Source organism: Larus michahellis, chromosome 19 (genome assembly GCF_964199755.1).
Source record: "Larus michahellis chromosome 19, bLarMic1.1, whole genome shotgun sequence".
Taxonomy (NCBI): Eukaryota; Metazoa; Chordata; class Aves; order Charadriiformes; family Laridae; genus Larus; species Larus michahellis.
The window spans coordinates 7815575-7829910 of NC_133914.1; positions in this window are offsets into that span (position 1 = coordinate 7815575).

Below are 14336 nucleotides of genomic sequence, written 5' to 3' on the forward strand. Positions count from 1 at the left end.
CGTTAGCACAAAATGTCGCACGTTGGCAATGTGTGCCCTCCTTTGGTGCACGGACATTGACGTCGGCTTAGTGTGCTGAGAGAGGGGGTGTCCCACAAAGGGATACCTTGGCAGACGTGTCGCAGGGGTTGATGCGAGGTGGTGGTGTCCGTAAGGTCACCACTTTGTGTGTACCTCACAGTGTTCTCCTTGCCATTTCCAAGGGCTTCTCCACGGTGCTGGAGGTGGTGTGAGTGTTCCGCGTTTTCACTGTGGCTATGCCTTTGCAGCCTCTATGTCTGCATTCACTAATAATGATCACCATTTAAGCCCCATGCAGAACAAATTATCTTAGGCCTTCAGGTGGGAGCTGGATGTCCACTAACCTGAATCACACTGTTGCCCTGCGTTCTGAGATCTTGCTGCCGAAACAGGGCGTTTCGACTATGACTTTGCCATATTTCTTGGCCCTAGTTCCACCTGAGAAGAGGAAGCCCCATCTGCCGAGGCGATACCACGCAGCAGTTCCTGGGTAGTGTGTGATGAGCAGGGCTGCGTTTGCAAGTATGGAAACAAACCTGCGTTTCAAAAGAACAAGCAAGCGCAGATGGAATTACACGTGCCTGACATGGTATTCAGTGCCTACAGCACAGACGTGTTCCCCTGAGCTAGGCGTTTATACTCTTGCAGGCAGTGGAGAGGCGTGCAGCTCTCAGAGGCTGCCCCGAGAGGGGATGGCTGACACCCAAGAAGCGTCTGCTTCTCTAGTAAGGATGAATACAGTTACTGCAGTCAGGACTTTTGTAGCCTCCTCTTAGCATGGGCACTCCTGAAGATGAAAATGTGACCTATTGCAACAAGATTTTGAGAATGGGATATCGATTCAGGCCAGTGACTCTTCTTCACTGTGACTGCTGCAAGAAGCAGCTGAAGATGGCCCTGCACTGGAGTGTTTCTGGCAGTGGTGGGAGAGCCAGGAGCTTGGCTGAGACCCTGTGAAGAGTCTGGCAGCTATGTGGGCTCACTGCCACCCCACCACTGGGCAGCACTGCACAGAAAACCTATTTATTGTCATCGGTATTGCATATCGCCACACACCTCTGGTATTGACGTTTAACATCTGTCTCAGTCATATCATGCAGGGTGGGTTTGAGTTCATACTCTTCTCACCGTTTACTCCAGATGCCCTCCACGTGCCCCGAATGGCAACAGTGTGGGTGAGGACACCCCTGGCACCATCCCCACCCACCCCGACCTATCCCTTGGTGGCAGCAGAGGGCTTTGCAGGAGAAGGCTGGAATCAGCAGGGACAGGCTGGACACTTGCTCCCTGTCCTCTCTGGCCTAAGCCGAAGCAGCTGGCTGTCACCCCAGCACTCTGCCACCTGCCCTGCCTGAGCCAGAGCCTGCTCTCCTCTGTCCCAAAGAGCTTCATATAATACCTGGGGTGAGTCTGACAAAAGCAAACGCCCTTTTCTTTTGCATAAATCCCTACTGCTTTCCGTTATTGCAGTTTATAAAAGTTTCTAGTCTTTTTTTTTTGTCTGTTTTTTTTTTTTTTGCTCTGCCGTGCAGTTTGAGAACTTCACAGAAAACTGCAAAACATTTACCCGAATGAACCTTCCCAGTCAGGAAGGCATTGGCACCTCCCAGCCGTGCACCAGGATGAGCATTGACACAGCACGAGCAGACATGCAGGAGAGGCAGCTACTCCACCCCCTCTGTTCTCCCCTGTGCCGTGCAGGGCACACCAAACGACGTCTGCAGAAAGCAGTAATTCACACAGATCCAGCTGGCACCGACACCGCTACGTACTGCAAACCACGAGGAGAAACCTGAAACGCTATGCAGAGAGTGGAGAACGTATCTGAACACTACCCTTCACCTGGAGGAGCACACGAAGCCTCCTGTTGACATACGGTGTGTCGCACGTGCTGCTGAAGTGCACTGGACATCTCTGCCTCTGAGTACCTGTGGAAACCATCACTGGATGTTTTTTAATACAGAATATTGCAGGCAGCTAAAAATGAAGGCACGAGTGTGATTGCCATCTGCCCTTCTCCAGAGTCACCACTCTCAGTTTTACTCTGTGGCTGCTGAAACAGTGATGCTATGGTTCCTACTGCGATCCAGATGTCCATTAAGAGGATTCTTCAGTGGTGGAGGTGGCAGTTCTCTCTTAGTAGAATCATAGAATCATAGAATTGCTGAGGTTGGAAGGGACCTTTAAGATCATCAAGTCCAACCTTTAACCTGCCCTGACAAAAGCCACTTCTAAACCATGTCCCTAAGTGCCCCATCTACCCTTTTTTTAAACACCTCCAGGGGTGGTGAATCCACCACCTCCCTGGGCAGCCTATTCCAATGTTTAATAACGCTTTCAGTGAAAAAATGTTTCCTAATATCCAATCTAAACCTCCCCTGACGTAACTTGAACCCGTTTCCTCTCGTCCTATCACTTGTCACCAGGGAGAAGAGGTCAGCCCCCATCTCTCTACAACCTCCTTTCAGGTAGTTGTAGAGGGTGAGAAGGTCTCCCCTCAGCCTCCTCTTCTCCAGGCTAAACATCCCCAGCTCCCTCAGTCGTTCCTCATAAGGTTTGTGGAGCTGTGTGCTACCTGAGCTATGGCACTGCTCTTTCTTCTCTAGACAAGACTATAAAAATCCCAGTTTTTCAATTTCTCCTGACCAGTTCCCACTAACATGGATCAAAGCTGCCGCAGTGGTCAGCCAGGCCTTGGAACACACTGGAGAAGCTCTTCGCTGTTTGGTTTCCACTGTGTGCTGACCACTGGATTTCACCTGATGTTTCATTGTCATAAACTTAGCAGGGGTGATGCGGAGTCACTGGCAAGCAGCAAGCAGGCTGTACATAATTTTATTTGGGAAGAAGATCTCTTTTTACAACTGGAGTCTATCCCCACTTCCACATAGCAGGACGTTCACATGAGGCCTTCTGTACGGCTCCTTTAGGTTTCCATGTACAGAATTAATACAAGCTTTGTGTAAAGTGTTCAAATACTTTACTGGTCTACACTTTGGCTCTGAACTTGATCAGCTTTTCACCACAACGCAAAGTAAACACATCTTTTACCCTGAGTAACAAAGGGGTTTGGGCACATCTTACAAAAGATGCAAAATGATGTAGGAATAAGAGCTGTACGAGGAAGGTGCGTAGTGTCCTGCAAGTTCTGTGCCCTCTCCTCTTGCCCAGCGGATGGCTGCCCTCTGTCTTCTCCAGAAATGTCCACTAGATGGTGGAATTGAACAGTAAAAGAGTTTCTGACGTAACAAAGGGACGCGGCCAGGCAGTGGTGACGTGCGTGGGGACCTCAGAGCTGCTCTGGGACCAACTCCTGGGGCACCACATGCGCCCTGCGGGTTAGATGGCATTTGGCAGCGCCCTTCTGGGTCAGGATCTGCGGCGCCGCCCCAGAGTTTGGGACCGAGGAATTGTGATCCTTCCTGCTAGATCTTCACTCCTTCAGGCAGGGTTTCTTCACCTTCAGGCCGCTTCCCATCTACTTTTTCTTCGTGAAGAAGAGTCTTTTTCCTAGGAAGCAAGGAGTGACCCACTGAGGTGCTGTGAGGCTCATCCATGCACAGGAGGAAACATTTTGGTCAGAGGACTGTGACCTAACAAGAGGAGAGCAGTGCACAGGGCTGGCTAGGAAAGGGGAGCACATCGCCAGAAAGGGGGGTGGGTAGGAAGAAGTAGTTTTGCAAATGCAGAAGGCATCGTGTGCGGGGGATTAAAGCTCTCAGCTCTGTATGATGAAGCCTGTGCTGCCTTTGGACAGAGTGCTGGGCTGAGACCAGCTCTCCATCCTCACTCCTGGGAGGTCATGTCGCAGTTCTCTGCCTCAGTTTCTCCTGTGTAAGGTGGAGCCAAGGAGTCTGGCCATTTTGGGACACTCTTTTGATATCTACAATGAAAAGGGCGTGAGAAGTCTGTGTTTTCATTACTGACTCTGCTGGTGACCCGTGAGCCTGTGTCCTCCCTGCCTGGAGTCACAAAGAGATGGGGCTTTAGCCTCACTCATGAGACTGGCCAGCCGTGCATTATCTTGTTTCCCTCATTTCAGTTAGGGTTGCATCTCCTACATAAAGCAAACTGAGATCTGCCAAAGCCAGCTGCTGTTCAAGGGGTGACAGATGCGGATTGAGCTGCTGGTCACCATTTGTCCAGCCTGGTGAGGGTGCAGTCTGCGGGCTCTGATGTTTGCAGCAAGTTGCATGCATATTTCATGCATGGAGAAGTTGCAGAGCCGGAATAAGACATTTTCCTTTGAAAAAATGAACTTTCCTTCTCTGAGGAGTGCTGTGCTGGTGAGAGCTTTGCTGGACACCTTTTTTCTGAGGAGAGAAAATTGACAGACCATCTGAAGCCTAAGGGGTATACTCAGCTCCTCCAGCATTCAGGGTTTCCAGCTCGTGCATTCTAGAGAGGCAAGGCCAGCTGCCACACAGTCTGTTACGGAGGCATGCAAGGACAGAAGGCAAGATTATCAAGAGCTTCTTCTCTACCTGCATGACTGAGCAAAATTTAATACGGCTGCTCCCAGGAGAGCCGGCTGGTCCTTGTACATGAACCATGCGATTTAGGTTTCCTAACATTCTGCAGTGCTGCGACAGTTCTGCTAGTCCTCTGGCCCAGTAAGTTGCCTCTAGTAGTGACCAGGGAAAGCTGGTACGAGGACTTTGTACTGAGCCACTCAAGAAAAGGAATGGTATAGGAAAAAGAGACTTGTTACCCCCAGGCAGCATGCTGGTTGGATTTTGCCCCAAATCATATGCCTTTAATGTTTTTAGCCTGTCGTATTTACATACAGTCATTTACATTTACCTCTGTAATGTTGTGAGCTTGACCATCTGGGGTATTTCTCTTATGCCTCTCAGGCCAGCATCCAAATCCTCACGCACTGACTGTTTTGTATTTTCAAAACTTAAATTTTATCTGCTGTCAGATGACACCGTATTGACCAAGGAGACCAATTGTTGCCTTTCCTCCTAGCTGCAACAGGTAGCAGCTGTAAAATTTTCTCACAGAGCTGCTCCTCAGACAGAGTTGTGGTTATGAACAGAGTTTTGAAGAAGAGGGTTGGTACAGAGAGGTGAAAGGGACATTTGTGGAGGTGACTTCACCCTGGGATGCCAGGGTGTGCTAGCAGGTTCCACAGGCAGACACCAGCCATCCCTGCTACTTGTGCATTTGTCAGGCATGCTTGTCTTGCCATTGTGGTAAAGTACAGGAAAGCTCCTCTTTCCAGGTGTTTGATAAATGGGCAGAATTGGCTGCGATGGGACCTTCTGCATGGGGATGAAAAGGTCATTGCCAGCCACAGAGCACGAGATAATGAAGCAGGACCTCTGTGGAGCAGGGCAGGAACGTTCAGCAAAGCGGTAAGGTGCCAAGAGGCAAAACAGGTTTTGGTCTCATTGTTTGCAACGTACAAGAGTGTGAGCAAGGTTTATTTTAATGTCTGCTGTTTGTGCTCGCCAGGAGTGCCAAGGCCCAGAGGAGGATGTGAGGCGCTGTGCAGGCACACGTTGGGAGGTCACTTCTCTCCCAAACAATTCACATCCTCAACAGAAAATTCAGAGAGAAGAGTAAGTGTGATTCTCTGTCACTTTTTTTCTTGAATTAAAATATACACCAGGCTTATTGTTCCCCCAGTGGCTTTTTGGCTCCCATTATGTCTAAACCTTGATCCAAGAGGGACATTTTCAGGTATCTGCTTGTAGAAAGTGTGTTTGTCCATGTGTGTGTTTATATACAGCATATTCAGTAGTGTACGACAAAGCCAAGGCCAGAAGCTGAGCCCTCTCCTCATGCCGGTCGGCGTGCCATCTGGTCAGGACCGGGCTGCCACACACAAAGGCCATCACTGCCATTAAATTAGGTGGGACTGGTCCACAGGGGACTTGTGGGTCACAGGAAACCACTGCAAGGAAACACCAGAATCCCAGAGGAGGTTTAGGGATGCACTCTTACGCTTGTCCCTAATTCAGGATGCTTTTGTGGATGAACACTGATTCTCCACCACATCCCTGTGGAAGTGTCCCAGCAGCTCACTGACCACAGAATACAGCCCATCTGGAGCTAATTTAAAGCTCTTTTAACATGCTTCATTGTTTATGTACCTGTCTTTAAACCTATACTGACAATATTTGCATTGTAATGATTGAACTCTCTACTTTCATCTCAATATTTGCCTGACAGCAAAGGTGATTTCTGGATAACTGAAGAACATTGAGCCTTCCCATTCCTCTGGGAGTGGTCTCACCTCAGTGCAGGATTCAGCTCTACCCAAGGCATAAGGGAGCTGCCTTTTCCCAACAGTGCAGGGGAAGTTTTAGAGTTGCAAACAGGTGCTGAGGTGCAAGAAATACCTTTTAGAGACTAGCATCAGCCAGGCAGCTCTGGGAGAAAGCTGGGTTCTTCCACAAGTTTGTAGGCTCCTCTTTGAAGATGGTGATCTAGGCATGAAGGCACTCAGGTGTTTTGCTGAAGGTCACGTAAGATTTCTGGCAGAGTTAAGGGGTGAGACCAGATCTCCATGTTTCACTCCACAGCATAAACCTGACAAGATCGTTCTCTCGTGCAGAGAACAGATGACACAGACTCTCACCCAGGTGCCGCTTTCCCTCAGGTTCTTTTGCCTGTAACAAAGGTAGCGTCCTCCTTCCATTTTAGGAGCAGAGCATATGTGACCATCAGCAGGAGAGAGTACGCTATAGCACAGCAGTGTGCGTGAGCTGAGGGGACCTGACCTTGGCTAGAGGACAGTGAAGCACAGCTCAGCACCTGCAGAAGGAGTTCCACTGACAAAGTGCAAAGCAGAGGAACTGGTGTGAAAGGACACCAGCATGAGCAGAGGGTGTGAGAAATCAAATGGGCAAATGCACAGACAGAAGAGTTTTCAGGGCAGCGTGGCTACCTGAGGAAGACTCGGTCACGCAGTGATGCTCTTGTGAGTCTCTTCCTGGCAAGCTGGGCGAGGAGAGAAGGGCATAAAGGCTCCAGAGAGAGAATGAAGAAAATTCAGGTTGACACACACTGAATCCTGAGAGGGGAAGACCCCCGGGGGGACTCTTGGTTGGAATTCTGTAGAGGTGAAGCTGACCTGGCAAGGCAACCTCCCAGAGGCAGCTGAGCTCATGTTCTGCCCAAATCATCTGCAGGTCTGCTGTCCCACACTGGGCGATAGTCGTTCCACGGGCACATCCATGGGGTCAGCGTCAGGTGGCGTATTTTTGGGTAGCGCCCAAAATCAAGGAAATCCAACAAAAGGCTTTGCCTCTAACTGCCAGCCTCTGCGGCTGCAGTAGGTAACAGGAATAGAATATCAGGAGCTGGACGGTTGTTTCAGGAGCTGGATGGCCTTTGAGCCTCTTAATAAAATCCTGAGTCCCTGCAAAACCTGTGGCTGTGTGAATAGCAGGTATACTACAGCACCCATCATGACTGAGCAGAAGCCCCCACGAAGAGCTTGTCACCATCAGTGACATCCCTGTGTCCACCCTGAAGGGCGATAGCAGCCCCACAATGCAGTCATTAAGGGACACCCACAAGTCTGAAATGTCTTTCACTCTCTTACGCTGATTTTTTTTTGTCTCCTACGCTTTGAACCTGACTCTGCAGGTGGCCCCTTCCTCCTTCTCTGCCATTCAGTTTCTAATTTTGAAGAGGCAAAAAAGTTGAGGGATTTCAAATCCTTTTTGAATGCATATGTGCTAGCTTTGTTGGTTGGTAACAAGCGTATCACATAAACAGTGTGGGATCTCTCAAAATGCACTGCATGGAAAGGGACAAATCACTCATAGTTCATACAGTCTTAAAGGCAGCAAAACCCTGCTGTAAGTACTCTTTAAAATCTTATGTGATTGGATTATTCATCTTTATGAAATGCGTGAGAAATACAGTGACTTTCAGTTAATTCAATTGCAGGATAATTTGAACATCTATTTAATTCAATCAAAACTCCCGAAATAAAACCATTTGCATTCCTGAAACAAAACCATTTGCACTCTATTTCCTCCAGACTGATGTAGCTGTAATGGGTTTTTCATTTAGAGGCCACTTCACAGATAATTTTTATACTGTTTTTGCTTAACTGTCAATGAAGAAATACTCACACACTTGCACTACTGATTTCTGCCTAAATTTATAACATTTCCCTGCACAAAGTGAGTCATTATAGAAGAAATCCTCAAGTGCAAAGGATTTTGGTGCGCCTTCCTGCTGAGCCACAGTCAAGCCAATGCTTCCAGCTCATTTTGTTAAACATTCCTGCAGACTCCGCTCCATGCCTGCGGATAAGACAGGCTGTTAAGCACGAGCAGGTTATCAACTCGGATCCTTGCTGAGAAGAGACCAACATTATGAAAGACACGAAAGAATAAAGAGCTCAAAGGGAACGAAGGTGTGAAAAGACAGACAACACTTGCATGCCGAGCTACCCGCACCTCGGCAGGGACGCTGCGAGAACAGCTGCGAGCTACACAACCTGTGATACGCCAGCTGCCCGTGTGGGGGTAACCAGATTCATTTGTTTCAGTCAGGAGGAGCAGAAGAAACTGGGGCAGGAACAGAGGAAAGCTCTGCGCAAGGACACCTGGGTTGTTTTCAGATATAAATGAGTGCCATTCGTCGCCTTTGTTTTAGGAGAAAGGGAACAGCAAGCGGTCCTGCAAATGGCTCAGCCAGGTGGCGGGAGCATCAGGAGTGTAAACTCAGCGATATTCACCCCACGGTGAAACAGTTGGCATTTTTATTTGATCTCTCCCTCTTGATCGCTCTAGCATAAGGCTGAGCATGGTCTTGAGAGTCCAGGAGTGAGCAGGAGATGTGCCGCAGTGGCAGATCAGAGAGCAGGCTTTTGTCCCTGCCGTCACCCCAGGGCTGCCGTCCTGCTGTGTTTGCAGAGAGGCAATCTGGATGGGCCAGAGGAATTTTAATCCTGAATGATTTCCACATTCCTTCCAGCCCGGCAAAGGATTCTGCTGAGGCATCAACTGCCTTGTCCAGCTCAGCCTGTCCTACATCTGATAAGTTAATTGAGGATTTAATTGAGGAATTAATTGAGGCATACTACTGGTTACCACAACATAATCACTCAGCTTCCCAGAGTCACAGCTTTCCAGTCTGTTTGGCCTCAGTCCTGTAAACAACTAAATACCACCAACCTCCTCCGAAATCCCTGGAGTGGTAGATGCTGGAAACTTCAGAGATCAGTATCCTTTTTGCAGGCCGTTGAGTGCTCTTTCCCCCTTGCGGTGCTTGCCTCATGCCTTCACTGTGCTGTGCTGCCTGCAGCTCAAAGGAGAAGGTTCACTTAGGAAGCAGAACTGCTGAAAAGTCTTTTTTTCCATCCGTCTACTAGTTCTGCAGCTGCAGCTGATTGTGCTGTTTATTAGATCTGATTCTGGCGTTTGTCTTAGCATCCCAGGAAGATGTTTAGCTTTTGTTCTCAAAATGATACAATACCCAGAGAGATTTCTATCTTCATTCAGTGCATTTGTGCAAGTTGTAGCTGTAATATGTAATGCAGATGCAAGGCAATAACTGCACTTTGATTAAATTTGAGTTCCTGAGTTATAACATGTAAAACCAAAAACTTGAAGGGATTATCTCTAGACCCTGGGGGCTCATTCTGGTTTTATTCAAATTGGTGTGAATGGGAATAAGGTAATGGGATAATCCTGAGACAAGAGGGGAGAAGCAGGTCTGCACTTTCTTCCCTTTATTAGACTTTTGTGGCCAACTGCAGAATTTTGTTCAAAGCAATTTTTAAATCTTTGTTTTCTTTTTCTTTCCTCGTCCCTAAATTATAAATAGCGCACTCCAAGGAACCTGAAACAAGGAGCAGGCACTTGGAACTTACCAGACCTCTGCCATGGTAACTTGCCTATTTAAGAAGAAAGTTTCTACAAGCTGACACGATGGGTGTTTTCTTAGCATTAACAAGAAGTCCTTGTAGATGGTTCATTATCCAAGTTGCTAACAGGCTTTTTGTACCTAAAGCTGTGTTGTCCTTCTAGCAGCACAAAGGTCTTGCGGCTCCTGCCGTGGGTTCAGACACCGTCCCCAGCTACATGAATTTAAATGATCCAAATCCATCTTGTCTCCCAGAAAGTGATAAATTAAAACCTCAAAAGAATGTTTGTGGGCTCTTGCTCTGAGCCTCAGCTCAGGTTTTGGCCTTGATTTCCAGCGGAGGGACATAGGACTTGGCTTTTAGCTGCTGAGAGTGAGACTAAACTTCTCACCAAGTCTCAAAGCTGAAGCTCTGCATCGCTGTCACCACTGCTGTGGAGACAAATGCAGCATTGTGCATGTGGGCACCGTTCCTGAGTGATGGGGTCCTGAGGCTGCATGCGGCCCCTAAGCATCACTGGAGCTTAATCGCAATACTGCATTTTCGGTCTCTCCATCTCAAGACAAATCAGGGCTTTTCAGGATTATAGGAACCGATAAGCCTGATTCTTCCAGGTTTCTGTGCTCTGGCCCTGACTACATTTTATTGAAATAACACCCTGTTTCCCCCATGACTGTGTGGTGCTGGCACTGCGTATTAACAGGTCTTTCCCAGACCACGCCACAGTGCCCCATCCCTCTGGGTGCCCTGTCTCAATTCCCTAAACTCCCTGCCCTGTCTCCTGTACCACTGTAGTACCACCACGTCCCACCCCGGGCCCTTGAGTCCCCTCGCCGTGCTATGGCCACTTCTCACCTACCATAATTCACCTGCTGAGTAGGTCAGTGGGCTCATGCTGTGGCTGTGCCAAGGCTACACGTGTGATAACGGACTGGCCAGGATGTGCAGGTTGGTTGACCTGCCCAGCAGAATGCAAAGTCTTCAAGTTGGGGTGCTTGTGTTCTAGCCAGCTGCTGGGGTTTGTATTTACATGAAGTTAGGATCTTTGAGACATCTCGCGCTCTGACAAAATCATAGAAATTTCTCGGCAGGTCAGTTGGGACTGACAGACATCCCCTTGAATGGATTTTACTGGACTACCCCCATGGTTCCACATACATCTTTGTACTGTAAAGTTCTTACTCCTGCCTTTCCAAAGGTGGTCTACAAAGGAAAATGCAGCTCTGTGTTCCCTGAGCAGGGAGCATGTTTTCCTGTTCACCGTGGACTACTTGTAGTGGTCCATGAGGTTTTGTCCCAGTGTTCGGTACGGCAGACACAGCTGTTCTCCCTGCTGGTGAGAGAGAGGACGTGCTGGCTGCTGCTCGGTGCAATGGCGGGTCCAGGAGGAGGGGAATCACAAGCAGAAAGGCAACATCAGGATGGGAAAGGTGGTTTCCAGAGAGATGTGTGCCAGTCTCACCTGTACTTGACATGAAGATGACCTTGATTAGCCGTGATATAAGCACTGCTTATTTGTGTTGGATGGTCAGCCAACAATGTAGTTCTGAAGGATCTCAACCCAGCTATCTCCCAGCTCTTTCTGAGCTGTTGAGTACACCAAAACCATATCCTTTGTCCTGTTCACCTCCCATACATCAACATGAAGGAGTTGCTTTGTGGGCTGCCATAGTACTTCTACCAACACTGACAGGTGCGTCAGTTTTCTACAATTCTTGGCTGGCAAAACCATACACCAAGGAAGCATGTGCCTGCTACAAAGCCTCTCAACATCAACAGAGTCATTGTGTCAGCCTTCCAGCAGTAGTTACCTCCTGAATTGTCATCCCAGACACATCACCACAGAAAGAGATACCGTTGTGTCTGATCTCAGCACAGAGCTGCACTAATAATCTCAGTCACCTTGTATCAGACGTGTGTGCCAATTTACAAGTCAATCTAAACATAGGGTGTAGTGAATGATGTCTCTTTCCTCCTGAAATGTAGGCGCTCACTGGATGGGCTATTCCTCTTCTTGGCGGGTAGTGAGCCAGTGGCATACTACGGTCCATCACCCAGGAGGTGTGCAGTCTACCTGCAGTGTGGTGAGAGACTCCATAATTTAGCGGAAAATGACCAGAACTACACAAATGAGAAGTGGAGCCTCGATGGATGGACAGTGAATCTGAATGGAGTCTCTCGCAGGGTCCAAGAAGGAAATTCTCCAAAATGGAATCAGACATCAGGAAAGTTATCCTCAGCAAATACAGAGTGAGATGACAGAGTTGCAGAAAGGTACCGTCCCAACCTTTCTACATGTCTGAATTTTGCGAGAGAAAGACATTTCTTGTTGGCTCTTGCTGTCAATATTTTCCCTCCTTTCTTCACTTACAACTGACAATGTATTTGTAACCCCATTGTAACATGTACTTGTTGCTCTGAAAACATAAAAGCATCACTGTATATCCCTCTGCTCCAGGACTCTGCCCTCTCCAGAGCTGACCCCAGCACTTTCAGAGGGCAGACCCGACACACAAGCTGCTGTGTCCTTTGCTCCTAAGGCTTTATCCTCTGTATTTTCCAGCATTGCCACCCAGGAGCTTTGCTCAGACACACAGATTTGGGGCCTTTCCCCAGTAATATGAATGAAAACTTTTCTGGCTGTCTGAGTAAAGTACAAGACTTTCTGAAAAGTGCAATCCATAGAACAAGGCCATACAGTTAATTTATTTACAAGGAACAAATAGTCCAACTTTTTACATGTATTTGCAGCAATGCAAAGGTTTGAAATGAAGAGTTGAAACCGGGATTATGGGTTCTTGAGAGAAGTTCTGTGCTGAGCTATAAAGTGCTTCCTGCAGTCTGCCTCTGGAGAGCAGGGACATCTGCGAGAGCTGCGGGGGACAGGGAGTGTCTTCTTGTACCGAGCGATGGAGTGGCTGTGGTAGAAAATGGTCTGTTGGACTGGGCTCATGGAGCTGGGAGAGGCAGGGAGCATTGCTGGCACAAACTCTTTTTTCATGTTCACTGGTTGCCGCTTTCCCTCCTCTCCTGTGGTAACCCATGGTTTGCTGTGCGTTAAGCTTACCTTGCCCGGCTTCACCCTATGGGGAGAGCACATCACTGTGTTCTCACTGCTCAATGCACCTCTTCCTCCCTGAGTGCCTAAACGTCACAACTTTACAAGCTGTGGCACACAACCGGGTCCTTGGTTATCTTGCTACATTCATGAGTGGCCAGATAATAACAAGGAAAAACACCCTAAAGCTAGAGAAAGTGCAGAGAAGTGCAACAAAAATGATAAAAGGTCTGGAGTGTCTTCCATCCGAGGAGCCTAGAGCAGAGCAGCACCCATCCTTCTTGAAATGAGGCATTGAAAAGGATAAGAGAGATCTTTAAACTCATGAGCCACCTGGAGAAGATAAGTAGGGAATGACCATCCATTGTTCTTTGTGATACCCAAAGAAAGATCCCATTGAATTATGGCAGCTTCACATCCAACAGAAATGTTATTTCCTTACTATTCTGTACTGAAGTTGGAGAAACTTCTTGTCAGACTGACCTGTTGCAGCTCTTTCACAAGCCTGATCTCCCAAGAAAAACGGACTAACAGTCTTGTAGAAGCAGAGCAAAAGTGACAGAAATGTTTGTGACTTTGTTTACAAGCCCAGTCACTTAACATCGCAATTATGGCCACCATAACTTTTATCTTTCCAAATAATAAACAGATTATCCTTATCAAGGATGTCCCGTCACAACAACCTACACCATCCCCCGGACCGCTGTTCTCTTCCTTTTTTCAGTTATTTGGTGTCAAGAGAATGAAGACATGGGCAAACGGGACAGACCAGATCTGCCCTGTCAGGTTTTAAGGCTCAAGAGCAGCTATGAACCTACTGAAACAGAGAAGCTGGGACCTCAGTATTTCATGCTGTAATGAGCTCGTTTTGTTATCTGTAATGCATTTAATATGTGCACAATATACTAGGTGAAAGGTTGATAAATACTGCTTTCTGAGAGCAATTTAATGACAGTTGGAAAGAAAAAAAATTGTTTGTGTAGTTTTTAAGGTTTGCCCATTCTTATGTCTTTAGAAAATAAATAACAACTCTTGACATAGTATTCTTAAATTAAAGAACTGGTGCTGGCAAGGAAACTCCTAGAGAGCCATCTTTCCATACACAGTAGACAAAAAGTGCCTTCCGCTCTCCAGCAAATGCCAAGTACCAATGAATTCCTAGGAGGGTCAACTCCAAGCAGAGGCAGGGATCTAGATTGCTGTTCACCATGCAGATCTGGCTACAAGGGTCCAGCTGGCCCAGAAGTCAAAAGACCTGGATCTGCCCCATTTTGATAGGTGATGCTGTGTCATTTCCCTTCTCTCTCTTTCCCAGTGGCAAAGTGTTGGGTTTTTTTTAAGCAGCACCTTTGTAAAAGGCCTTGAGATCCATTGACGAAAGGCTGTGCCAGGTGCATTGCTATTCACATAGGCTGTTAC